Source organism: Cynocephalus volans, chromosome 2 (genome assembly GCF_027409185.1).
Source record: "Cynocephalus volans isolate mCynVol1 chromosome 2, mCynVol1.pri, whole genome shotgun sequence".
NCBI lineage: Eukaryota > Metazoa > Chordata > Mammalia > Dermoptera > Cynocephalidae > Cynocephalus > Cynocephalus volans.
In genome coordinates this window covers 211,874,233-211,901,235 of record NC_084461.1, presented here as the reverse complement: position 1 = coordinate 211,901,235, position 27,003 = coordinate 211,874,233, and positions in this window count along the sequence as shown.

The following is a 27,003-nucleotide window of genomic DNA, read 5'->3' as shown; positions in this document are numbered from 1 at the left end:
ACTACGCGTGGTGGTTTACTTGTTCCCTGGCTGGAAGAGTATTTAGTAACATCCATGTAAAAGAAAAGAATTCATAAAGGGATGAAATCCTTCCAGAGATAATCATAGCAAATAACATAACTATCAGAATTTGTGTCAGAATTTCTTTTTCTGTTTATAATTTGTGTTGTTCCTTTTAGAAACATTCTTGATACTTCAAGAGATAAATTTTTCTTCAATTATTTCTTTAATTCATTCAACAGGTTCCTTTAAGTACAATAATACTATTTGTTTTTCTATCCATTTGCATAATTCGATAGCTGAAGAGATCTTAAAAACTACAAATAAAAAGTGAGAAGGCTTCACTCAATGGGTCAGATAAAAAGTCAACACAAATTTGGGGAGGCATTTTTGTGCAGAATTAAACTATGATTTCACTGCTTTCAATAAGCTGAAGAGTCTCTCAACTGAATATGTTAAAGAGAGACAACATGTTTTTGAAAGCGAGAGGATTAAACCCTATTTAGTGGCAACAAAATTACGAAGCCCTTTAATTGCTCAGTTTGAATAGCTGAAAGTAGAGAACAATCTCATGAGAACTATTTTTATGTCAATAAAAAGAGCATTTCAGCAGAATTACACAGAATATGGGCAGAACAGCCAACCCTCTCATAGAATCATTATCGCTTTGTTTCAACTTGAATAAATGTTGGCTGCGCCTTTATGCAAACATCCACCTAAATTTGTATTTATGTTATCTCCAACCAAAGAAATACAATTTTTTTCATTAAATTCTCTCTTAATAAGAGAATCTCTGCAAAGATTTCTGTTCTTTCTGAAGTCTCATCTGGAAGAGCTTTACTCACAATAGATTTCTAAGCAAGCCTTTTTCACCAGAAAATATACTGCACAAGCAAAGGGAAGTTTTTTTCTGTATTTTGATTATTTACATCTATGGCCCTGCTGTGAAAAGGTGAGGCATGGAGGTCTTTGATAATCTGCATAATAATAAATGGAGCTGTCACATTTTTAATGACTGCAGTAATTCTCTTTTCTGAATGATTTATTTATTTTTAATAAATAAAATGAATCTATATTAATTTGTCAAATAACAAATACATAAACTGAATAACAGATGAATAACAATAATCTGTAGAAAGTACAGCTTCAATTCTTCATGAAAACTGGAGACGTGAGACATTAAAATTTACATATTTCATTTTATAATCTCTACAATTATTAGAAATAGCTCTCTAAAGTCTCCCCAAACCATGCAAACATCAAATTAATTTCAACAGAGGAAGATGAATAAACTTTTCAAAGGCATATTAATTTCTGAGCATATCAACAAGTCCACGTAATAAAAATAAATCAAGAACAAAAATTAAACATGTAAGTTTAGCAATATAAATTGTGTAAAAAAATCAACAAAATAGAATATAAACCCAAGGGCACCTGAAAAAATTCATGGAAAAATAGAACTGAAAGAAAATGGAAATCTTTCCATGAACTCTGTTTGCTTGTTTAAATTTTTCCTTTTTTTTAAAAGACCAAGATCATAGAAAATATGTTCTCTGACCACAATAACAGAAAGAAATTTAGAAAACTCACAAATGTGTGGAAATTAAACAACACTCTTCTAAATAAACAATGCGTGAAAAGAAAAATCACAGGGAAATTTGAGAGAACTTTGGGATAAAGAACAAAGCATAACATATCAAATTTATAGGTTGCAGGGCTCATGCAGTGCTGAGAGGAAAATTTACATTTGTGAACACCTATATTAAAAATAAGAAAAATCTCAAATCAGTAATGGAAACTTCTACCTTAAGAAAATAGAAAAAGAAGAGCAAACTAAACCCAAAGCAAATATAAATAGGAAATAACAAAGATTACAACAGAAGCACATGAAATGGGGAGTTAAAAAACAATAGAGAAAATCAACAAAACCGAAAGCTGATTATTTAAAAAGATCAACAAAATTTGCAGATCTTTATCTAGACTGACCAAGGAGAAAGAGAGAAGACCAAAATTACTAAAATCAGAAGTAAAGTAGGGGCATTATTACATTGTCACCATGGCTTTTTGTGGTGGTAAGATTTAGTTCCTTTCTCTTTCTTGTTTGCATTTTTTTCTACCAGAGTGTTTTGTTCTTTCTTGTGTATTCATGGTAGTGATTACTGTTTTTCAGATTCCAGGTGCAGAACTTCCTTGAGGATTTCTTGTAGGGCTTGTCATTTGGTGGTGAACTCCTGTAGTTTTTGCTTGTCTGGGAAATACACTTTCCCCCTGATTTCTGAAGGATAGCCTTGCTAGGTACAGTATTCTTGGCTGGCAGTTTTTTTATTTTAGTATTATGAATATATCATCCCATTTTGTTCTGGCCTGTAGTTTCTGTTGAGAAGTCTGCTGTTAGTCTGGAAGGGGCTCCTTTATAGGTGACTTGATGCTTTTCTCTTGCTTCTTTTAAGATTCTTGCTTTGTCTTTGAGCTTTACTAGTTTGACTATAATGTGTCTTGGAGAGGATCTTTTGGGGTTGAATCTGTTTGGGGATCTTTGAGCCTCCTAGATCCAAAGGTCCATGTCTCTCCCTATACCTGGGAAGTTTTCCATTATTATCTTATTGAATAGGTTTTCCATGCCTTTTCCTTTCTCCTCCTCTTCTGGAACACCCGTGATTTGAATGTTTGTATGCTTAAGGTTGTCTGCTAGCTCTCTTAGATTTTCTTCATTTCTTAAAACTTTTTCCCTTCTTTTTTTTTTTTTTTTTTTTTGTCCACCTGGACTACTTTGAAAAGACTATCTTCAAGATCAGAAATTCTTTCTTCTGCTTTTTCTAGCCTCTTGCTGAGGCTCTTGGTTGTGTTTTTTTATTTCATTGAGTTCTTCAGTTCCATGAGTTCTGCTACATTCTTTTATAAGGTTTGATTCTCTTTGTAAATTTCCTCCTTCATATCCTGGATTTGTTTTCTTGTTTCATTATGATGTCTAACTCAGTCTTCTCTTATCTCAGTGAATTTCCTTAAGATTCTTGCTCAGAATTCCTTTTCAGTCATTTCAAGGGTTTCCTGCTCTATAAGGTCTGGTATCCAAGAATTACTCTGTTCTTTTGGTGGTGTCATATTTCCTTGGGTTTTCTTATTTCTAGTATCTGTATGTTGATGTCTGGTCATCTGGTAGAGCAGTAACTTCTATTACTCCGGAGTGGGCTTTGAGTGGAGAGACATGCTCTTCTTTTTCCAGTCTCTGCTAGTGGTTCTCCTTGTGTCAATGCAGGTGAGTGTCTGGTGGGCTGTCTGCATAGTGGCTGTGGCTGCTGCTGTGGCATCAAGCTGCTTTTTTGGCAGCTGTGGCTGTGGTAGACCACCTGCATGAAAGTGGTGTTTTTGGTGTGCTCTCTTGTCTGCTTGCAGGAGGAGGAGGCTGTGGCCCTCAGCTACTTGCCTAGGACCCCAGGTATGCTCTTTTCTGCAATAAAATTTGACCCTGAAGTTTTGTAACATCTATCACAGAGGAGGGGCTTTGTTGTGAAATACATCTGGGTGGCCCTTGATGAATGATTTGCTCACACCCAGGTAGCTCTGCATAGAGCAGTACTTGATTTTGGCTAGCATGATCTTAGTAACCTCTTACAGTGCTATGATTCAGTGGTCACATGAGGTTTTAGTTTACTGCATTCCATGAAGTGCAAAGAGAAGAGGAGAATTAGTGGGCGAGCTAGAGGTATTTTCCAATTTACATGGCTCTGTTGTTGGAACTTGTGTATTCCCTCCTGGCCTCAATTAGCTATGACACACAGCTATGACTTACTGCTTGGAACAATGCATGTGTCACCCACAGCCTCAGGTGGTGAGCCAGCCTGGCTCAGGCCTCAACAGGTTCTTGGGATTTCTTCAGTGGTAAATGCCAGGAAAGATATGTTATGTGGGGACAAATGGAAAGCTGTCACTTCTCACAGCTCAATATTGCTGGGAGGATCAAGTTTTCTCCACCCCAATCAAGAACACCTGCCAATTTTACATACATTCTCAGGTGAACTTGTGAGTCATAGTGATGCTCTAGGCCTCACATGGTGAGAGATCATGTGAGCTCATCTCCTGGAGATGGAAGAGGCCCTGAGAGCACCTAATCCAGTCCTTTCCAGATATGTGAGTTCCTCTATGGCATCCTGCCAGACAATGCCACAATGCTTATTTTGGAATGTAGGTGCAGAGCCTGTGCTTGGATGTCATTGTCACTGCTAATAACTGTGACCAGAACAACTCCAGGGGGTGCCAGACACATGCACTCTCTGGAATTGTGTGCCACAGCCTACAGGGCCCAATCTGATGTCTCTGACTAATGTTCTTTATAAAGTCAAGAAGTCAGTCCAGAAGGTGTTTATACCTGAATTAAAGATTATCTCCCTCCCCAAACAATGTGGCCCTAGGGAATGCCCATGATCACATTTCAAATTCTCTGAAATAATTATTTCTATGTTTGATCCAATCATAAGGACAAGATAGTCCCTTAATAGAGTCTCAAATGCCTCCACTGATAGAGAAAACAATATTCCTTCTATCAATGTGACCATGAGCAAGGCAGTTCTTTGTAATATTTAGTAAACACAATTTACTTTCTTATGGCATCCCCACACTGTTCCTACACTTTGGGGCCTCTTTTGGGTTGGGTTCTCCAAAAGCAGATGCACAATGTATGAGATCTAGTGAGACTTTGCTCTAAGAAGAAATCGGTAAAGGAATTGAGGAGGTATGGGTGTAAGGCAAGAGCCAAGCAAAATTCAGGCAGAGATCCAGACTTGGGGGACACACAGGAAACCGGGAGGGAGGAATTCAGTCTGCAGTTTGGCCCCAAGCCAGGGAGCTGAACTTTTTACTCTCCTGTGGAGTCAGGAGTGGCTGGGGCCACCAGGAATGTCAGCTCTCAGACACTCCCCTCTTGGCCTCAAGTGCAAGACATGGCTCTAGCGGACCAAAGACACTCCTCTGAAGAAAGGAAGTAGCATTAGAGGCAGCCCAAAAAGAAGCTTGGGATGTGTGTCCAGAGCTGGAAAAAGGGACCTGAGAACATCTAAGACGCCTTCCACACGGCCACAGAGTATAGACTGACACAGCCTGAATTATTTGAATGCAGTTCATGTCTTGAGATATAATATCCTGTTCAAGAATATTTTCATGTGCACAAATCTAAAATGATCACTGTTATGAACTTCCGGACCTCCCAACTCACCTTGCTTAAAATCTAAATCTAGCTCATACCCTGAAAGCATGATGTACCCTTTACCAGAGTAGTCTTGTTGAGTTTGTAAAACAGGAATCAATTTGGTTTATGAGCTCCAGCCTCAATGGTGAGGATTATGGGAGAGAGTGGGCAGAGTAGAACCTCTGCAGAATGTTCAGGGCCACTTCCACCATAACTGCCTGGTGGGTTCTGACCAAGTGTCGTCCTCTGTTTCTGCAGGGCCGGGAGGGGTCCACTCTCAGGCCACACAGGTGTGGCTTCTACACATCCCTCGTTTTATGCCTCTGCTCTCCCAAGTGTTCTGAAGGAAGATCAATTTGTCTGAACTTCATAAGTAGATATATATTGTGTGGCCTTTTAGGAATGGAGAAGAAATTTTCTGCAAGATCAGATTGCCAATATGGTGTCTTTTTTTTTTTTTTTTTTTTTTTATCTTCTCAAGATGTTGAGAATCACACTGAATGTAGTGGATTGAATTATGTTTCCATAAAACTCACCAAAGCTTAATTGTGTCCCCAAGATTTATGTATTAGAAACTTAGCCCCCATTGTGACTGTTAAGAGGGTGAGAAATCCTATTATGGTAATTGAAAGGTGGAGCTTTAAAGAGGTAATTAAATTGTAGGACTTTGCTGTAGTGAATGGATTGAAAATGGTGGTCAGGGGCATGGTTCTGAGGGCATTAAAAGAAGAAGAGAGTCTGTCTCTCTCTCTCTGCTCTCTCTGCTTCCACCATCTTGCAATGTGAGACCTTTGGGTTGCTGTCACCACCACCAGATGGACTTTGGACTTCCCAGCCTCGGAAACTGTAAGCAAATAAATTTCGTTTTCTTTCTAAATTACCCAGTCCCAGGTATTCTGTTAGAGCAACACAAAATGGACTAATACACTAATATAAATTCTTCTGGTCCTTAAGGAAGGTATGCATATGAGGACGAGTATTTGGATTGCTTTGGCCACAGAAATGTCCAACTTTGAAGTCTCCTCTCACAGGAGGCCCTGCCCACAACATGCCCCAGGCAAGGATGTGGACCTTCTTATAGGAAGAGGATCAAATCACTCAGAAAAATGATTACATCTACCACAGGGCATCACATAAGTCAGTGACGTTCCTGTCACACCAGACTTCCCTTTGGTTCTTCTGTTGTGTTATTTTTTTCCAACTGGAGCTCTATTCCTCCAGGTCTTAGTGTGCTGGCTTTTTCTTTCCCTAATTTTTTGTCTAAAGGTGTCTCAGCAAGCGGCTCCCCAATAATCATATGACCTTATTATTTGTCGCTATCACAGATATATAGATACATCTGACCTTCCTTTAAGACTCATGACCTATGTGTTTCTAAAACGATATAAAGTAGTTTATAAGAGTAAATATAACATAGAAAAAGACAATTTTTGTCCTTAGAGATAAAAACAGAAAAGGCACTCACTACATTCATGCAGAAGAGGTTGACCAGGTTGAAGTAAGAATCTCACAACACATGTGTAGCCTCAGGTGATCAAGGCCACCTCCTGGGAACTCATTGCTCTTGTTTGTCCTTGCAGGTGTACAGAGGGTCCCAGAAGCTGTCTCCTACAATGCCCTGATGTCCTCGCAGTGCTTGAAAAAGAGGCAACTTGAATACATGACAAATACAATATTGGGAAAAACTGGTTATAACTATGGAGCAGCTTTTCTGGAAGCCAATGAAAATTTGAATTACATCATGTAGGGACAAATGTTGAAGTTAAAGTGCTCTAAGATTGTGAAATACTCATATTTTATGTTCATTGAAAAATAAATTTTCATTTTCATATCTCTCCAGAGAATTGAACTCAATGGGATAGAGTCCATGTGGAAACACTTCCATGGAAATTTTGGCACTGTATACCATTTGCTGACAGTATTAAATTTGACCTATGATACATACGAGAAGAGAATTTTTTTCTCCTAATCATTGGCTCCACTTTTACTTCTGAAAGTACATCAATGTCATCCCTAGGGTCTTGTTGTCATTCTTAAATGTAATTTCAGCCCATTTCTAAGAACACTGTGTTAATGTCTGGAGGGGGGATTCTGAATGTTTCTGGGAACTTCTGAAAGGCATGTGCTTTAATTGCTAGAACCTGACGGATGTCACCACGTGCAGTCACTGTGTAACACAACACACAGGAGGAGGCGTCTGTTGGCTCTTGAAGGAATGGGAAGTGTGGCCCACGGAAGGCCTTTCAAGCACAGAGGGCAGCAGGGCTGAGGCACAGGTGTGTGGCAGGTGGGGGGGGGATGGAACCTGTAGAGGCAGGTGGGCAAATACCTCAGCCCCTCTCCCTTGGAAGGACCTTGACCCATTTTGCAAGGTTACCTGGGTTTGGATCTAGTGTGTATGTTCAGAAAATCAGTCTGAATATTTGTGAAGAGCTCAGTAGAAGTAGGGACGTCAAAAGTGAGACTTAAGCAGGTGATCCTGGTCATAATCATGGCAACGTGGACAAGACCTGAACTAGGGCCCAGAGAATCCAAAGGAGGTTATGGGTGGATGTGGTTGAGTGAAGCTGTGTTACAGGCGGGTGAAAAGGTGACAGGTTGGCTAGAGGTAGTGAAGCAAAAGAGAGAATCGGTGACGATTCTGGGAGTTGGTGCATTTTCCAGAGACAGGAGGAGCAGGTTGGCACAGTGTAAGAGTGCTGGGCTCGCAAATCATTCAAGAAGGGAGTCTCATGAGGCAGGTGCCTTAGGATGGTGGTCTTTCAGGGTTTGGGGACCATTAGCATATGACAATGTGTGGGGCCTCTATGAGCTTGGCTGGGAAGATCACATTGATAGAGAGTCAGGCGAGTCTTCAGAGAGGGCGTGGAAGAGAAGAGGGGTTAACAAAGGAGTGTAGGAGAGACACGTGTTAGGGAAGTCATCGGAGGGTGTGACCAGCTGACCCACTGAAAGCTGCACAAGGTGGAGAAAGGGCCTTGCATGTGAGGGGTTCTGAGACCAGAGGTGTGGCCTGGCCAGCCCGATGGGCAGGCTTGTCTCAGTCCCTTGGAGCTGTTATGACAAAACACCGTAGACTGGGCAGCTTATAGACGATAGAATTTACGTCCCCCAGTTCTGAAGGCTGGACACCAGATTCCATGCTGGGTGAGGGCCTGGTCTATAGACAGCATCTTCTCCCTCTGTCCTCCCACGGGCGGAAGAGGTGGAAGAGGCGAGGCAGCCCTCTGGGGCCTCATGCATGAGTCCCATTCACGAGGGCCCCACCCTCACGGCCTCATCACCTCCTGACCCCATCACCTTGGGGGTAAGGATTTCAGTCCTCAGCAGGGCTGCTCTGGGGCTCACGGTGGAGGTGGAAAGGCTCGGCCCTCCACTTGCGGATGCGGACGGAGCAGCCCTGCTCGGGAAGAGGGCGGGCGCCTGAGTATCAGGACACTCGCCTGCTGGCCTCGGCGCGAGGTCAGCCTTGAGGCCGGCCTGTGGCAGCTGCGTGGCAGCTGGGCGTGAGCAGAGGACAAGGAACAGAGACCACCCTCCCGCGGCACAGAGGGAGCAGGGCGGCTCTGCCCGGAGGTGGCTGATGCAGGAGGGTGCATCCGATCTTGTTCTCTCAACCCCCAATTCCTGCTCCAAGACCCCTGCTCCCTTCTGAGTCACCTCGGAAGGAGGAAAAAAGTTTTCCAATGTGTTCCCAAGATGGATAGTATGACATCAGGTGACGAGGCCTGGGGGAGGTGTGCGGAGAGCCCAGGTGCGTTGGCGACAGGCTGCTCAGCCGGTGGCTGGGAAAGCAGTGGTAAGACTCGGGGTCCGAGTCCGGCATCGCCGGAGGAAACAAAAGCCACTTAGGGCCCTAGAACGTCCACCGTCAGTTAGGGTGAGAGAGCGAGTGTGGAGGAGCGCTCCCAAGGCCAGGCAGGGGCCCGGCTGCAGCCCGTGTCCTGTGGGTCAGTCCACGGAGCTCCAGACGGCAGAGGCAGGAGATTAGCCCCGCCAGGGCTGGGGATGCAGGAGCTTTGGGGTGTGTGTACAGTAACTCAGCCCACACAGTGACACACACACACGGGAACACAGTGGCACTCACACAGTGACACTCACACAATGACACACACAAACACGCTTGCACACCCGCAGTCTCACCAACACACTCATGCACACATAACAGCACCATGGCACACAGTGACACACTTACTCGCATACTCACAGTGGCACTCACACAGTGACACACATTAACACATATTCTCATGCACAGCAACTCAAACTCACACACGGTAACACACACAGTGACATGTACACAACTCTTACACACTTGCAAACACACACATGCACACACAGTGACAGTCATGCACACTCATATGACACTGACACACTGAAGCACACACACTCACACACAGTGACATTCAAACACAGTAATGCACTCACACAGGACACACACAGTGACATACTCAAATGGCTAAACACTCAAACACAGTCACTCATGGTTACACACACACCCTTACACAGTTATGCACTGCTGCACATGGTTGCACAACCACCTCCACACGCCCACACTCATTCACACAGTTACACTCTCCTGCTCATGGTTACACGTCCTGTTCAAAGCATGGGTTTTGGACCCAAGCACATAAATCCTGGGAGGGGAGAGCCAGGCTGACAAAGCTGGCAGCCTCCTAACTCACTGTTAATGAGGAAAACCGCTCATTGCTAATCGTGTCAGAGTGGGAACTGCCCTGGTGTAAGTACAACGTGGTTTCTGCCTGTTACTGATCTATAGCATAGTTACAGCAATTAATAGCTACACAGCTGTAATAGAAATACTAGAGATTTGGAAAAAGTTTAACTTAGCATAGATAACTGAGTTAGAAATACCATTAATAATAATCCTCTAAGTCTTCACTGCACTTTCAAGTACTTGCTCATTTTCCTTTTTCAAGTTCAAGGCCAGCCTGTGAATGAACAGGCCTGGGGCCTTCATCCCATTTCTATGAATGAAGAAACTAAGGCTCAGAGTGGGTACCGCCACCCAAAAGCCTAGGGGCTTCCCGTTCCTGTGGCTCTTGGCCCTGGACACTGCCCAATCTTCTGAGCTCGGGATGGGGGAATTGGAAGAAGAATGTTCTGAATAAATGTTCTGAACCAGCTCTTCTTAACAACTGCCTGCAAGAGCAGTCAGCTTCATCCCATTTGTTGTGCGGAGCCCAGAAATGGCCCCGTAGGAAGGATGAGCCCCAAGCTTTGAAAGGTCTCTTGGCTGACATGAATAGCTGACCACTGGGAGCCATAGAGACAGCAGAGATCTGCAGCCAACCCTGCTCAGATACTGCAAGGATGACCTGTGGTCGATGCCTTGGTCCTACATGGAAGTTTCTGGGTGGTCTTCAACATGAATTTTACGCTTTCATTCTTTATCTTGCTTATGATCTGGTTTCACAGCTGTGCTCATTTCCTTTTCACTTTAGGACTTGACTGCAAGATGTTAAACTTGAAATGTGAAGCTGTGAGAGATGGGTTTGGAGATAGGACTATGCGGTCCTAATGCCTTCTCAGTAATGAAGACACGCCGATCATAATTTCTTTCCTAGATTTCATCGTTGGTTTCTGGATCCAGATGTATTTTCTTTGGCAAAAGAGTGGGTGCCATGTGACTTTCACGCGAGCTAACGAAGTTTTGGGAGGATGGAGAAGCAATTTCTTTATGTAGGAATTTGTACCATTTCAAAGTGGAATCTAAAAACAGAATAAATAGAGATTTCTGTATCAAAGTAACATAATTTCTATATCAAACCAGATAGAAGTTTAGCTCTAACTTGGTGGCAAACAATGATTTAAGATTTTTTAGTTATGTACTTGGGAGCAGTGGATCAGTTATCAATTGATGTATGACAAAAGACTCCGAAGTTTAGTGCCTTAAAACAACAGCCATTCACTTTGTCCAGGACGTGAATGGCGCTCAGCTAGACTTCCCTTTTGCTGGTCGTGCCTGGGGTCACTCAGGCAGTTACAGTCATCTGGAACAATGCTGTGCAACATGTACCAGCTAGCCACATGTGGCTATTTAATTTGAAAATGTGAATTAATTTTTGAAAAAGTAAAATTTCCAATGCTCAGCCATGCTAGCCACATTTAGGTCCTCTCTGGGTTCCAAGCTGTTCTGCAATAGTCACACAAATATTCATGTTACTCATCAGTCTTGAATTTGTCCTGTGCTTGTTTGCACACACATAATTTTGTGTCTAAATTTATTGTAATTAAGCAAGCAATTTTTACCTCTCTATCCCTCTATACCTTGATGGCGGATGAATGAATATTTAAGAATTACTTATTTGATGAAACAATGCATGTGAGATAGGTAAGAAGATGGTTATTATTCCATTTTCTCAATGAGAAACTGGAAGATCAAAATTACGTATATGGAAAATAAAGCCAAGTGGTGCCTAGAGAACAGAAGAAAAATCAACATTGACTTGTAATGCAATAGACTGGCAATAACAGCCTCTGATACAGTATTGCCTTCCATGGGACATTTTATTTCTCACGGCAGCTGCATATTCTAATCAGTGGGATAGATTCAGCATCATTTCATCATTTTGTCTCTGCCATCAGGGTCTGTTCCAGGTGTTCAGACACCATCAGTGAATGAGATGGACAAAGATCAATAATTCCTGCAGTTATTTATTTTGGGGGTGGGGGCAGACCACACTAACATAGTGCACAAGTAAATGATAAGGTTAGGTGGAGAATAACAGGGCTGAATGGAAGAAATAAGTGCCTTTGGGGATGGGGATTCAATTTCCCATGTTCAGGGCTGGCCTCATCAGGAAGGTGAGGGGTGGCCTAGAAAGTATCCTGGGGGAGGGGCCTTCAGGTGGGAGCAGCTCAAGGAGGCCCAGAGCAGATACAAGGAAGCCAGGTGGAGAGTAAAGTGATCGGGGGTGGGGGGCATCTCCAGAGAGACAGAACCAATAGGATATAGATAGATGGATGGATGGATGGCTGAATAGACAGATAAATAGATAGGTGAGGGGGGATTTATTAGGGGAGTTGGCTCACATGATTATGAAGGTTGAGAAGTTTCATGACAGGCCACCTGCAGGCTGAAAAGCTAGGGAACTCGGTAGCATCATGGCTCAGTCCAAGTCCAACAGCCTCAGAACTGGGAAGTGATGGTGTAACTCAGTCTTAGGCCAAAGGACTAAGAACTGGGGTTGTGGGGGCTGGTGAGGGGGTGCACACTATGTAAGTTCTGGAGTCCAAAGCCCGGAGAACCTGGAGTTCTGATGTCAAGGGCAGGAGAAAATGGGCGTCCCAGCTCCAGAATAGAGAGAAAGAGAGAGAATTTGCCTTTTGTGTTAATCCATTTCAGTTACTTATAGCAGAATATCTGAAACTGAGTAATTTATAAATAAATGAAATTTATTTCTTACAGTTTCAGAGTCCGGGAAGTCCAAGGTCCAGGGAACACACCTGGTGAGGGCCTTGTTCTTGGTGGCAACTCTGTGGCAATGCAGAGTATCACATGGTGAGAATGGGCTGAGCAGGAGAGTAAAGCTTCTCAGTCACTCTCCTTATAGAGCTTTCAGAACCACATTCATTATTCCGTGAATGAATCAATCCGTACATAAAGGTACAGTCCTCACAAGCTAACCACCTCTGAAAGGCCCCATCTTTCAAATCCTGTAATTGGATTTCCCATCCTCTTATCTCTGTTGTAGGGGATTGAGTTTCCAACACATGAACTTTGGGGGGACGTATTTGACCTATAGCATTCTGCCCCTGGCCCCAAAGTTCATGTTCTTCTCGCATTCATTCCATCCCCAAAGACTTAACTTGTTTCAGCTCAAAAATCCAAAGTCTCATCTGTGAAATCAAACAAGTTATCCACTTCCAAGATAAAATGGGGGGACGGGCATAAGAAAGAAATTCCAAAATGGAGAAGTGAGCCAAAAGAAAGGAGCAACAGGTCCCAAACAAGTCAAAAACCCAGCAGGGCAGGCATCAAATCTCAAAACTGGAGAATAAGCTATGCTGACTCCCTGTCTACTATACTCTGCACATTGGTGTGGGGGCTGGGCCTCCAAGTCCTCAGGCAGCCCTACTCATGTGGCATTCCTGGGATTGGCCCATGCTTCAGCTCTCCCAGGTAGGCATTGTACACTGGTAGTTCTACAATTCTGGGGTCTCCATGGTGGACCTGCTCCCACACTCCACTAGGCATGGCTTGGTGAGTGTTCTCTGCTGCAATTCCGACCCCACATTTCTGCTCAGCATTGCTCTAGCAGAGGTTCCCTGTGGTGATTTTGCCCCTGCAACATATCTCTTCCTGGGCCCCTGGGCTTTTCTATGCATCCTTTGAAATCTGGGTATGATGCCCCCACAAGCTCTTGCATCTGTGAGCCTGCAAACCTAACACCATGTGGATGCCACCAACGTTTGCAGCTTGTATCTTCCAAAGCAGTGGGTCCAGCACCACATGGGGCCAATTTAGCCATGGCTGGAACAGCCAGAGCAGCTAGCATATGAGAGCAGCATCCCAAGGTGGCTCTGGGCAGTGAGCCACCAGCCTGTTCCCTAAAGCCATTCTGTCTCCCTAGGCCTCTGGGCCTGTGATGGAAAGGAAGGGCAGCTTTGAAGATCTCGGGGGGTCTTTCTTCCATTCTCTTGATGATTTCTTCTTTCTGTATTGATCTCCTTGGCAAATGGTCGCTGGGCTACACCCTTGTTTTTTTCTCCCAAAGATACTTTTCACTCTTTACATGGTCAGGCTGAGAGTTTTCCAATTTTTTTACACTCTGCTCCCCCTTTAATTATAAATTTTAGTTTTTTGTCATGCCTTTTCTGTCACAAATCAGTGTAAGCTGTTACAAGTATCCATGCAGCTGGCTGAATGCTTTGCTGCTTAGAATTTTCTTTTGCCAATATCCTGGTTCATAACTTTTAAGTTCCACATTCTATGAAACTTTGGGGCATGAACAGAATGCATCCAAGTTCACTGCCACTATATAACATGGGTGGCTTCTATTCCAGGGTCCAATAAGCTCTTCCTCATTTCTATCTAAGACCTTCTCAGAATGGCCTTTGCTGTCCATATTTCTGTCAGCATTCTGGTCACCACCATTTAAAAAGTTCCAAACTTTCCCTGGTCTTCATGTCTTTCCCTGGTCTTCACTTTTCCTAATCTGCTCCTCCAAATTCTTCCAGCCTCTTCAAAACACCCAGTTCCAAAGCTGCTTCCACATTTTCAGGTATTTGTTATAAGCAGCACCCCACTTCCCTGCTACCAATTTTCTATATCAGTCTGTTTGTGTTGCTTACAACAGAATAACTGAAACCGGTTAATTTATAAAGAAATAAAATTTATTTCTTGTAGTTTCAGAGGCTGGGAAGTCCAAGGTCCAGGGAATGCATCTGGTGAGAGCCTTCTTCTTGGTGGTGACTCTGTACAGAGATGAAGGTTATCACATGGTGAGAACAGGCTGAGCAAGAGAGAGCCTTTCTCACTCGCTCTCCTTTAAAGCCATCAGAACCACACTCATTACCCCATGAATGAATCAATCCAATCACAAAGGCACAGTCCTCACAATCTAATCACCGCTGAAACTCCCCACTTTTCAAATACCGTAATTGGATTTTTCACCCTCTTAACACTGTTACAGTGGAGGTTAAGTTTCCAGTACATGCACTTTTGGGAAACACTTTTGAGCCATAGCACCCTTCCTCTGCCTGCACCCTTCCTCTGCCTTCTAGTTCAAGCCAGGCCCCCAGCTGACTGGATGGTGCCCATCCACATTGAAGGGGATGGATTCACATACCAAACTCCTCTAGAAACATTCTTACAGACAAATCCAGAAATAATGCTTTACCAGCTAACTAGGAATCTTTTCATCCAGTCGAGTTGACAGCTAAAATCAGTCATCATAGGGGGCTGCGAGGCTCTTCCTCTGAGCGAAATGAGTGTCTGTCACCAGGTCTGGAGAAAAGTGGTGTAGGCTTTCTACATCTACAATTCTCACTCTGGGAGAGGGTGAGCCTCCTACCCACAGCCATACCTATGTCTGGATCTGCCTCTATTTTCATCCCCCTTTTCACTGTGAACAGCATGTTAAAGTCATTTTCCCACGTCACTTAAAAACTCTTTGTATTTCTACCATAATGACCACAGAAAATACTCAAAAATTTGGGCCTTGGAAAGCTTTATTTGTGGAATTGCTTGCTTGCTGAGGGTCACGGAACAAGATGGTTGATGTTTTGACTTTCAGTCAAAGTGGGGCCGGGAATGGCCTGGCCTTAGGGCTGGAGAAGGGAGGCCTTGAGGCACTGCCTGTCTGTCTATCATCTGTCTACTATCTGTCAGTCATCTACACAGCTAGCTAGCTAGGTATCTCTATCATCCATCTATCTGTCTGTCTGTTTATCTATTGTCTATCTCTGCCATCAATATCTACTTATCTGTTATCTACCTATTCATCATCTATCTCTATCTACCTCTATCTATCATTTGTCTCTGTCTGTCTATCTATCATCTACCTCTATCTCTCTATCTGTCATCTATCTCTATCATCTATCATCTGTCTATTTTTATCTCTATCTCTGTCTCTATCTCTACTATCTTTCTATCTATTGAGGGGGGAGCATCTCACATTCAGATCCTGGCCTGACACTCACAGCTACTTCATTGTATTCTCCTATTAGACCTAAACAATCTCACAAAATACAAACCACAGGCAAGATTACTCTGACGCCATGACAAAACAAGATAAAGTAAGGCTAATTCACAATTGCATCAACGAACTTACAAAAACAAGGTCACTGTGCAACCCATAAATAACCAACATCTTCTTCCCTTACTAAAGCAGTGACTATTACTTCTTGCTCCCACTTTCTGACAGCATCCAAACTAGGGCAAAACCCTGCCTCCACGGGGCTCCCCCAAATCACCCAACCAAACCAAAATCCCACTATAGGTTCTTTCTTATGGCTTTTTACTGAGACACCCACAGTCCTCCATGATGTGTGTTTTCCCTCACCCCAGAGAGTAATGAGCCCAACCTGCTTAGCTGTAGGTGCATTCTGGGAGTCTCACATGTGGACACACACACACACTCCCATGTGTATGTGCATTCATCGCAAATAATGAATGTAAGTGGAATATATGTGCATGTATGTGTATGTATTCAACTTTCCTGCAAGCTTTCACACTGAGTCTGTGAACGACAAAGCTGTCTAGGACTTTTAACCAGGAATCTGGTAATACTGCGGTTCTGGAAGCAAATGCCACATCTTCCCGAGCTCTTAACACGTAGTCCCTGTTTAGCTACCACTGGGGACCTGTTTTGCACATTTTGCTGGAGAATGTCATGAAATTTGACCCTGAGGAATCATTTTAGCATCACCTCCCCTAGAGCAGGTTCACAGCCCATTTAGCATGCACTGGTGCTGCAGCAAAGCCAAACACACGGCAGCTTCCTCGCCCTTAACTTTAATAATTTACCAGTGTACACTAACTCTTTTCAACAGTCTCTGTGTTTCAAAAAGCACCATTTAGGAGAATGGGTGGCTGTGTTACCTTGAGCCTCAGTTTCCTGGTTGTGATAGAGGCTGATGCTTCCTGTAGTTGTGTGTACGAAATCTAGGTGATGAGCATAAACAATAGAGATGAACACACAGAGCCATGAAGCATCCAGTGCCTGATCCCTGTGGACACAGTGGTGGGGACCCCGGATCAAGGCATGGGGTCCGCCCATCACAGGCATCCCTGAGTTGGTGAAGGAAGAGATGGGGTTTGTGGGACAGTGGGAATCCTCCCAGAAGGGATGTCGGTGAATTGTGTGGCCCTTGGTTCGCACGTTCTGAGCTGCTCTCAGGTACTAACCCACACAGGTGTTCCTGCCAGGCACGTTCCCCTTCTGTGCACATGTGTTCCTGTTTTTCCAAGAAATGATTTAACTTGAACCTCTGTGGTTTTAAAGCAAGGTTTTTTGTTTTTTTAAAGAAGGAGGTTTAAATAGAAGGAGAAAAAGAGAACAATTTAATTCTTTCAACAGATTAGTGGCCTTGACAAAAGTGAACACAGGGACTGGGAGGGACAGTTCCTCTCCCCTGGTTGATAGCAACCCAGCCCCAGAAGCCAGTCCCGTTTCCTCCCACCACACACCAGCCATAGCCAAAGTCCCATTTGGTACAAATGTCCACCTTGTCCCTTGAGTGAGGATAGTGCTGACTTGTGTAGCCACAGATGCACAGGAAAATCTACATGCGAAGTAGGCATGTCCTGTTGGGGCCACTGGGTGAGGAATGTACGAGGACGTCCTCATGTCCTCATACTGTTGACGCTTCTGCTCAGACCCTATGCCACAGGTATGTGGCTGAGTGATGCTTTGGAGAACCAAAAAAGCTGCTCTTACAAGAAAGCTACTTTCTCTTGGAAGAGTAGAGGCTCCTCTTCAGCCACGAGGTCTGGTCCAAATCCACTAGCCCAGACAGTCCACAACTTTGTGGGTGGAGAAGAGGAATTTTTGACAGTGACCCCCCCACCCCCCACCCCCTGCACACCAATAGATTTGGTGCAACATTGGAAGGTAATGGAGAAGTTTCCAGGAAGACAGCTTTGAAGGATGGCTGGGAAAGCACAAGGTAGCAGGGTATGTGCCTGCAAAGACTCTGGACAGGAAGAAATGCAAGGAAAACTTAATTTTCCCAAGTCAAGACTGAGGGGGAGTGAAGACAGAGGTTGCTTTCAAAGGGCAAGTGTTCTATTTAATTTAACACTTTTTAATTCAGTATCTAAAGGTATTTAGTGTCTTCTGTTAATTTAGTACAGGTATATTTTTTCTATAATGCCAGGTTACATATGTGAAAACATGTAGTTCATGCTCAGAGTTATGAATATATGTTAATTTTCATGGCTACTAAATATTCAGTGATTTTTTTTTTCGGAAAAAGACAGCCATATCTGTTTTAACGTTAAAAATTAGTTTACAGAATCTGCAAGAAAATGTGATCTTTGTGGACTTTTTTGGGGGGTGGATAACTTTTTCTCATACTTGCTTGGTTTTTCAGTAGGAATTATGTTTATGCTCTGTTGCCTATCATTTGAAAGTTGACTAAAGAAATTAAAAATAAGACATAGTGTTTGTAAAATTTGGTATTCAAATGCATCATTTGATGAAATTAGATATTGCTACGGTTCAGACTCAAGGATCTGCAGTTTCAAAAACTTAGAGCACATAATGTGTTTTTATTGTTTCAAGATGGAAACAAAGCTCTCACTTTTGCTTTGGGTGGAGTCTACAGAGGGTTCATATGTCTGTCAATTTAGAGGCTCCTGCTTACCCTTGCTGCTTCCAAACGCACACCAGCCTCAGCACACCTGACCTGACCTTGCCGATGCCTGGCTTGCAGCACCTGATCAATATGGGGTTGTGCAAAGAAATGAGCACATAAACATGATCTTGCAGTCTGTGGCCATCTAGAGAACTGGGAGTCCCTGGCTGAGCAGTATTTTTTCTTGTGCTTTGGTTATGCTGTGACCACAAGCATGGAAGTGAAATGTGACCCCAGACTGGGAAGTTGCTGAACCTGGATCCATACCCCTATGGATGACTTGGAGACAGGATGATAGTTTCCTGTGGGTTCAGTAAAACTCAGTATGGTTTGGGAATAATTTCCCTTTGAAATTAGGTTATCTTTGAAATCTGGTGATGGTTTAATATTTTCAGCCTGCCAATGTGCACAGACAAATAACTCTAAATTTGGGCACCATGATGGTGCTGTGTCATGCAAAATGGCATTGTCAGTGTGACTCATTGTGGGAACTGCTTGGCGGGGGTGTTCTCCTTGGGTAGGGAGATAGACTTGAGTGGGAATGCCACCCTCAAGATTCACAGGGCATCTCCTGGCTGAATAGCTCTTCCGAGTCTCTGTCCCCTCTGCCTTTTTGCCACCCCCACTGCTGGGTCCAGGAGTGAAGGCTAAATGGAGCAGGTCCCTGAGACAGGGCAGGGGGAGTTATGATGATAAAAATGACCAGACCAGAGAGCCATGGGGATTTCCTCGAATCCTCTATTTCAGCATGGTGACCCTGACAGTTTCATAAGGTTGTGAAGTCTTTGCACCTTCTTGAAGAATCGGGTTTAATATCCCCTGTTTATATCCTCTCGGTGTTTATTCACAAATTCTCTAAAACCCAAAGGAGCCAAGGAGTCCTGGGCTCAATTCTTAGGCCACAGGGAAGCTCAGTCATGAGTGAAGAGGGTAGGAGAGGGGTTTCAGAAGCTCCTGGGAGCCTGCAGGAAGGCACGCTGCAGGGCCGCCCCATGGTGGATGTCCTCTGGACCATGCATAGAGGCACTGCTGAACTGACGTCCAGTGCAGAGGGGCACTGAGTCCTAATGTGTGTGGAGCAGAACAAGGACTTTCTTCATATTCACTGTCCATAAGGGAGCACCGTGGGAAGAAGCAGAGAAAACACAGAAGAGGAGGCCAGGGTGGGCCAGAGAGATGGGGTGGGGGGCGGTGAGGCTGGTCCTGGACAGAGACAGTGGGCTGAGGCCTGCTAGAGACCGCTTGCTGGAGGGGGAAGGCAGGCTCCTGCTCCAGAAAGACTTTAGGCCCTACCTCCAACAGGGTCACCAGAAGCCAATTACTAGAAAATAAGGGTGATCTTTGGTTCCTACAATGTGGTCCCCACAAAAATGGGGAGTATCTAACTGCTATGGGTTAAATGTGTCCCCCAAAAGTTCATGTATTGGAAACTTAATCCCCACTGTAACAGTGTTAAAAGGGTGAGAAATCCAATTATAGTGTTTGGAAGGTGGGGCCTTTGTAGGGTGATTGGGTCTGAGGACTGAACCCTAATGAATGGATTGATCCATTCATGGAGTAATGGGCTGTTGGCTTAATGGGTGGTGATAGGTCTGGTTCTGATGGTTTTATAAGGAGAGTGAGTGTGAAAGTCAACTCGTTCTTGCTCAGCCCATTCTCACCATGTGATAAATACCATGTGATGCTATAGAAGGCGGCCTTCAACAGATACGTCATCTGGATCTTGGACTTCCCAGCCTCCAAACTATAAGAAATAAATTTTGGTTCTTTATAAATCACCCAGCTTCAGGTATTCTGTTATAAGCAACCAAAATGAACTAAGACAGCCACAGAATTAGCAAGTTTTATTCATTTTTCCTAAAGTAAATCAGGTTTCTAAAATACTTGAGAATACATTTGATTTTCAACAAAACTGTAAGGTAGTTATTGTGGGAGGCAGATTTTGGTTCCTATGGTTTTTGCTCCCTGTGTATGTGACTTTCCATGCTAAAGGGTTTTGCAGATGGAATTCATACTTCAGATTTTAAAATAGATTATCCAGGTGAGTTTAATGTCAACACATCACCCTACAAACAGGAGAGGAAGGCATAGAGTGTGACAAAGAGAGGGCCAGAGAGATGAAACAGATGAAGGGGCAAGGGCCACTTGAGGCACTGGAGGGACCCGACCCACTGCCACTGCTGTGGGCTTGGAGGGTGGAGAAAGGAACCACACGCTGAGCAGTGTGAAACTAGGAATGGCTCTCAGCTGATAGCCAGGGAGGAAAGGGGGACCTCCGTCCTGCAACACCAAAGAATTGAATTCTACTAACCACCCGAATGAACGGGAAAACAGATTCTCCCCCAGAGCCTCTAGGAAGAAACGCTGCACTGCAGACCCCTTGATTTTAGCCTAGTGAGGATCATGCCACACTTATCTCCAGAACTGTGAGATTACAAATGTGTGTGTTTAAAGCTGCTGTGCTTGTGGTAATTTGTGATGGCAGCAATAGAAAACACATATAGTGATTAATATTCCTTGTTCCCTAAAGAGGACATTGGGTTTGGAGATGTTCAGTAACATGTGCAAGTATTGGTGGTGAAGCCAGAATGCCCCCACTGCCACCAGTGGCTGATCCCACACCACCTGCACCTGATCCCACCCCACCCGCATCTGATTCTACCGCACCTGTGCCTGATCACACCACACCTGTGCCTGATACCACCCCCATCCACCTACTCCTGATCCCACCCATTCCTTCCACATCCTGTAGGTCAAACATGGTGTGTGAAGTGCATGGAGACATAGAGAGGAGACTGTTCTCTACAGAGACAGGTTATTCTGCACTTAGCTTAGGCATATTTCAACATGCACAGTGAAGGGGAAAGGGGGCTATTCTGTGATTTTATGCATTGTCAAGTCAAGAATGTGGTTTTCCTGATTTTTGATCATCTTTAGGAACCATCCCCACGTTCAGGAAAAGCCTTAATAAGAAATTCAAATAACAAAAAGAGAATTAATATTTGTGGATTACTACAATGTATTTGGAAGGATTAGATATTCTTGCTTTCATTAGTTCATTTTAATAAATCACTAGAATGTCATTTATTCACTCATTCATTTATTCATTTCATTTATTGTTTAATAATTTTTTTCTGAGAGTGTTTTATGAAGAAGGACTGATTATATGCTGGGAATTTGACAATATTCAATACCTACTTGTATAGGTCATATGTTCAAGGAACTTTTATTCAAATATGAAAAAGATTCACTACTTTCAGGTGGTGTAAGTAGAATGAAAAGAAGAGGGTAATGTGATAGAGAGCAGCCACAAAGAGGGAACTTTCTCATATCATCTCATCATGATGAGAGAGAGAGCCCTGCAAAGACTACAGTCAAAAGAAGCAGTAGGAGCAAAGGCCCTGTGGCAGGAAGGAAGTTGCTGTTATTTGAGTTGACGTGTTTGAGAAACAGAATGACAGTCAGTGCAGTTAGAGAATAGCAAAGGGGAATGGGCAAGAAAGAAAAAAAAACAGATCTTACTTTACAAAAGAGCCCGTATTTAGAAAATCCAGTAAGCGGGCTAACGTCACATTACTGAGTGAACATTACCTAGTCTCTTGCTCCCGTCTAATGCTAGATTTCCCCTGTGCTTCCTAGATTTTTGCCTTTTTTGCTTTCTTAAGACCTTGGGGTGTCAATTATACCTTCTTTCCACTGTACCTTCAACCTTACTCTCTCCAGCAATTGAACACTCCAAATCTCTTCTATTTTAAACAACTCCTTAGTTGCCTGGATTTCTCAAAGTCTTCTCCAGCTCATCAAGCACAAATCAATCTCATAAAATTTGCTAGGGTTGGAACATTTGTATCCCCCCCACAAATTCTTATGTTAAAATCCTAACCCCCAAGGTGATGGTGTTAGGAGGTGGGGCTTTTGGGAGGTGATGAGGCCATGAGGGTCGGGCCCCCGTGAATGGAACTAGTGCCCTCATAAAAGACACCTCAGAGAGCTCCCTCACCCCTTCCACCATGTAAGGCCACAGCAAGAAGGCCCTGTCTGTGAACCAGGAAGCAGGTTCTCACCAGACACAGAATCTGCTGGTGCCTTGACTTTGGACTTCCAGCTCTAGAACAGGGAGAAATAAATTTCTGTTGTTTATAAGCCACCCAGTTTGTGGTATTTTGTTATAGCAGCCAGAATGGTCTGTGACAAAGGTCTTCCCCAAATGCGGTCCTTCACTATGGTTCCTGCTGCCCTGCATGACACCCCCCCAAGCACCTGTTGCACAGTTCAAGAGTTTTAAGAATCATCCTGGACATCAAGTATCCATCCTGTGTTCACGTCCACTTGATTTCCCTCCTAAATATCTTTCAGATCCATTTGTCTTAGTATACCTGTAAGATCCGTGCACCATGCACAAACCCCACACACTGGGATAGCTCACCTCACAAAGACCACGAGACAGAGTCCGATGCAATCAAGCAAGAGGAGTTTATTTCCAGCATGCTGGGGTCACTCAGCATTCAAGACATAAGTGACCCCGAATTTACAATACAAGCAGCTTTTATACAGTTTTTCTGAACAGATCTTGTGACAGGATGAGTTGTTGGTTATCTGTGGCGCCTTTAGGTTTACAGGCGGGCTTTAGCAGGCTGGCACCCCGATAATGCATTTCTCAATCGTTTATCTTCCCCGGGGCCTGGCCAGGTGGCCTTTAGATAAGGAACCAGTCATTTCCTGGAACCGGGTGGGGGCTATTAATGTTTAGTGTGCTAGGGCCTGACCCTTGTATGGCCCCTTAGAAGCTGCTTTGCTTAAGCATTAGTTACAAGACTGCGTACATTAAGGTTATATTTTTCTACAATTCTACTACAATTTTCTATGCCCCCCTACATACCCTCACTACCAGATCCTAGACTATGCTGCTGTCCAACTTTGATGTCCTGAATTGCCAGTAGCACCTTCACTGGCTGCCTGACCCTCAGAAGTCCCTCGCGTCCACTCCATTCTCCACATGTGGCCAGTGTGATCTTTAAAACTATAACCTTGTCTTTAAAAGCCTTCAGCCATGCATGCACGCAAACACACACGTACATATATTTAATAGATCTGCAACATAACCAGAGCCACTTTAGACAAGCCCAAGTACAAAATGGCCCCACCCACCTCCTCCCCTTCCCCCTTTCCTTTATGAGAAACCTCCTGACTTAAACAGAAACCCCTTTTGCTTCTGCAAGGACACAGTTCTCCACCCAGATCCACATTAGCATAATGCCCCTCCTTGATGGTCTCAGCCAGCCCTCGGTGCACTATATAAGCTCTACCACCCCACACCTGGTGCTTTCCTCCATTTTCAGGGCAGCCCTGGGCCCTGTGTCACTTTGAGCACAGCCCAGCAGATTTCTTCCTTTAATAAAGCTTGAATGGTACCCGGCATCTCAGCTCACTTTCTTGCGATATTCACATGTACATACATAAAATCATGTTTCCTTGCTATAAATTCCAACAGAGTTTTTGTATTGTTATTCTTCATAGGCTTACCTTAGATCTAATTATATGGTTTACAATGCTCCTCTCTTTCTCTAGATTATCTTTGCTCCCTCACTAGCTTATTCCCATCACACGGACTGTGAATGAATGAATTAGAAGCTGTGTTTCTTCAGGAGTGATGGTAGAAGAGTAAAGTTGTCATTGTGGTCCTTCTGGTCCTGTTGGCTGACTAGACCAGGGTTTTTGACCTAAGCTGAAAGCTTTCTTGGGGCAAACACTCTGATGATAGAAATACTTCCCCACCTATGGACAGAAAGGTTAGGAGAAGCTCCTCGGGTCCTGGAGGGTATCCTCTGTACCTTTCTATCAAGGAGCCCTTTATGAGGTTTGCTCTTATGTTAACTCATTCCCCAGCACTGGCAGCATCTGGATGCTCTACCCTGGAATATTCAGACAGCAGGCCTTTGGGCTAGAGCTTTGATATGTAAATAGTTTCCAATCATCTGCCCTCAGGTGGCTTTTGGCTGAGCTGGTTGAGCTCAAAGATGCCAAAAACCAAAATAAACTCTCCTGAGCATTTTGCTTGGGGATATTTCTATGAGTCATTGCCAGAGTTTTAGAAAGTAAAATATATTTCTATTTCTGGAAATTTAAGCAGCATCCCAATTTTACAAACTCCCCACTTTTTGGATTTTCACTTTTTTCTCCCAAATCTTGCCCACATGGATTTGGGGTCTAAACTGGGCAGCTGGGCTCTCAGCGGTTGTTTCCCTGCCTCTCCCTCCTGTGCTGCCCGTGGGACTCATGCTGAGGACTGGGGTGGGGGCACTCACAGGCCCTCGCACCCCTCTTCTTGCTTACCCACCTCCCACTGAAGGGCTCAGCTCTCACGAGATCTTTGCTCCTGTTAACTTGCTCTGACTCACCTGCTGGGCAGAGCTTACGTGGTGCCTGGGCCACGTGCTGTTCAGGGACACTAGTTTTCCATTCCTTAGGTCTAACAACAGGGCTTGCTTGACCTTGAGTTGGGGCCCTAAGACATTACTTGCAAAGCAAGATGTCACTGCCAGTCCTAACATCAGCTCCAAAAACCACGTGTCTCAGGGCTGACAGCCAGTCCACACACTTGGCACCCATTCTGCAAAGGCTACTGTGTCTGCTGAAGGGTATTTTCTGGGGCCTGTGGATCAAGCCATCTCAGGAGTGTGGAGAGGGTGGAGTCACAGCCAGGAGGAATTGGGTGGTGAGGAGCAGTGGCCCCAGACGCAGGTACCTGCTCTGTGTCTCAGTGGCTGGGTGACCTTGGGGAAGAAAACTTCAATTGTCCCCCTCCTCTTTCATCTTCAGAGCAGGGGAGAGGACCCTGCCTGAGAGAGTGATAGTGAAGCAGCTGCCAAGAACATGCGAAACACTGGAATTATTCAGGCTGGAGCATATTTGCTGTAGGGAAAGGAGAGAATCTGGGGTCTCTCCATTAATGGGGCAACTCTGGAGGGGGTGAACGTGCTGGATCTGCATGGGACTGAGAAATCCTCCTCATGGGCATCTCCTTTCCCCTTTTTACAGACAAGGACTACAAAGCCAGTAGGCAGGAGGTGAGTGACCCACAGTGACAGAGCGCTGCTCTGGGACAGAAAGAAACCTGGTGCTCACTTCAAGCTCTGTTTGCCACATCCCAGGAACAAAGGCATCCTTTGTGAATGAATGCTCCCCTGTGGTGAGGAAATAGAAGAAATGGATTGAACTGTTTCCATACTTGGTGTTTTCCCTCTTCATTCCCTCATTATTTCCCATCTATATGTTTTGCTAGCAGTGTGTAGTGTTTTGGTGTTTTACTTCCAAAAGTTATTATTATTATTACTGTCACTAATAATCCCAACAATGATGATCATTTAGAGAGCCAGAAATTATTCTCAGTGCTTCAACATTTTCAGCTCTCATGTTTAGAGGAAGTCTTTGACCTAAAGTTTGTTATAGTATCTAGCTTAAAATAATGAAATGGTCCCAAGTCCCAGAATGCCTCCTGGAGGAGACGTGTTTGTGGCAATAGTATGCTGGATGAATGCTGGAAGGAGAGAGCCGGAAAAGCCCCTGAGTGCATGCAGTTGCACTATGTGTGCGTGCACTTGCACCACTGGGGACATGGGGGAGTGAGAAGTGAGGAGAGAGAAGTGGAGATATCGGGACAAATTCAGTGCAATGGTGAGGCTTCCTCAGGGCCAGCCCAACTCTTCTATAAAATCTGTGTAAGTAATTGATGGGTTGAAGTAAATGGAGTTTTGTGTTATCAGGGAGAACAAAAAACTTTTTCTTCTACCCTTTTAGGTTCATTGCCAGGGGCCCTGCTAATTAAACTGATAGAAGGCAGATCAACAGGAGAAAAAAGTTCATTTCATATGCACATGGGGGGACTCACAGAACTGAAATGAAACCCAAAGACTTTCAGAGGTTAATATATGATCTTAACAAAGGGAGATAAATTGATGGAGAAACCACATGACAAAGGAAAAAAAAACCAGAATAGAACAAGGTTGAGTAAACAGAAAAGAATGAGTCTAAGTGCACTGCCTCGTATTTCATTGAATCAGTCCCTCAGTCCAGCTAAACAGTTGTATTTCATTTCAGGAGGTGGTAGTGCAGGTGGGAGTTTAGAGTCTCTATATGGTATGAGCAATCAGGCATTTAACGAGGGACGTTTCTATGGAAACAAAAGAAAAACAATGATTCATGTTTGGAGCAAACTATAAACCCTGTATTTGAGTCCAGAAGGCAGTTGGCTGAGAAGAATTTCAGACGTTGGGCTCGAAGCATGTTTAGATGGTAGAGTGAGGGAAGCAGTGGCAATCTGCAAGTGTCCTGGCGATGGGATGTACGTGAGTGTCATGGTCGTGGTTGTTTCTCAGAGAGTGGCATGGAAGCATCCAGCTTCAGCTCATAGGGCTTCTTTAGGTAGTTGCAATAAAGATCTGGACAGTCAGGTTTTAGTTCCCAGGGGTGCCAAGTCAGAAGAGTATGAGAAAAATTGG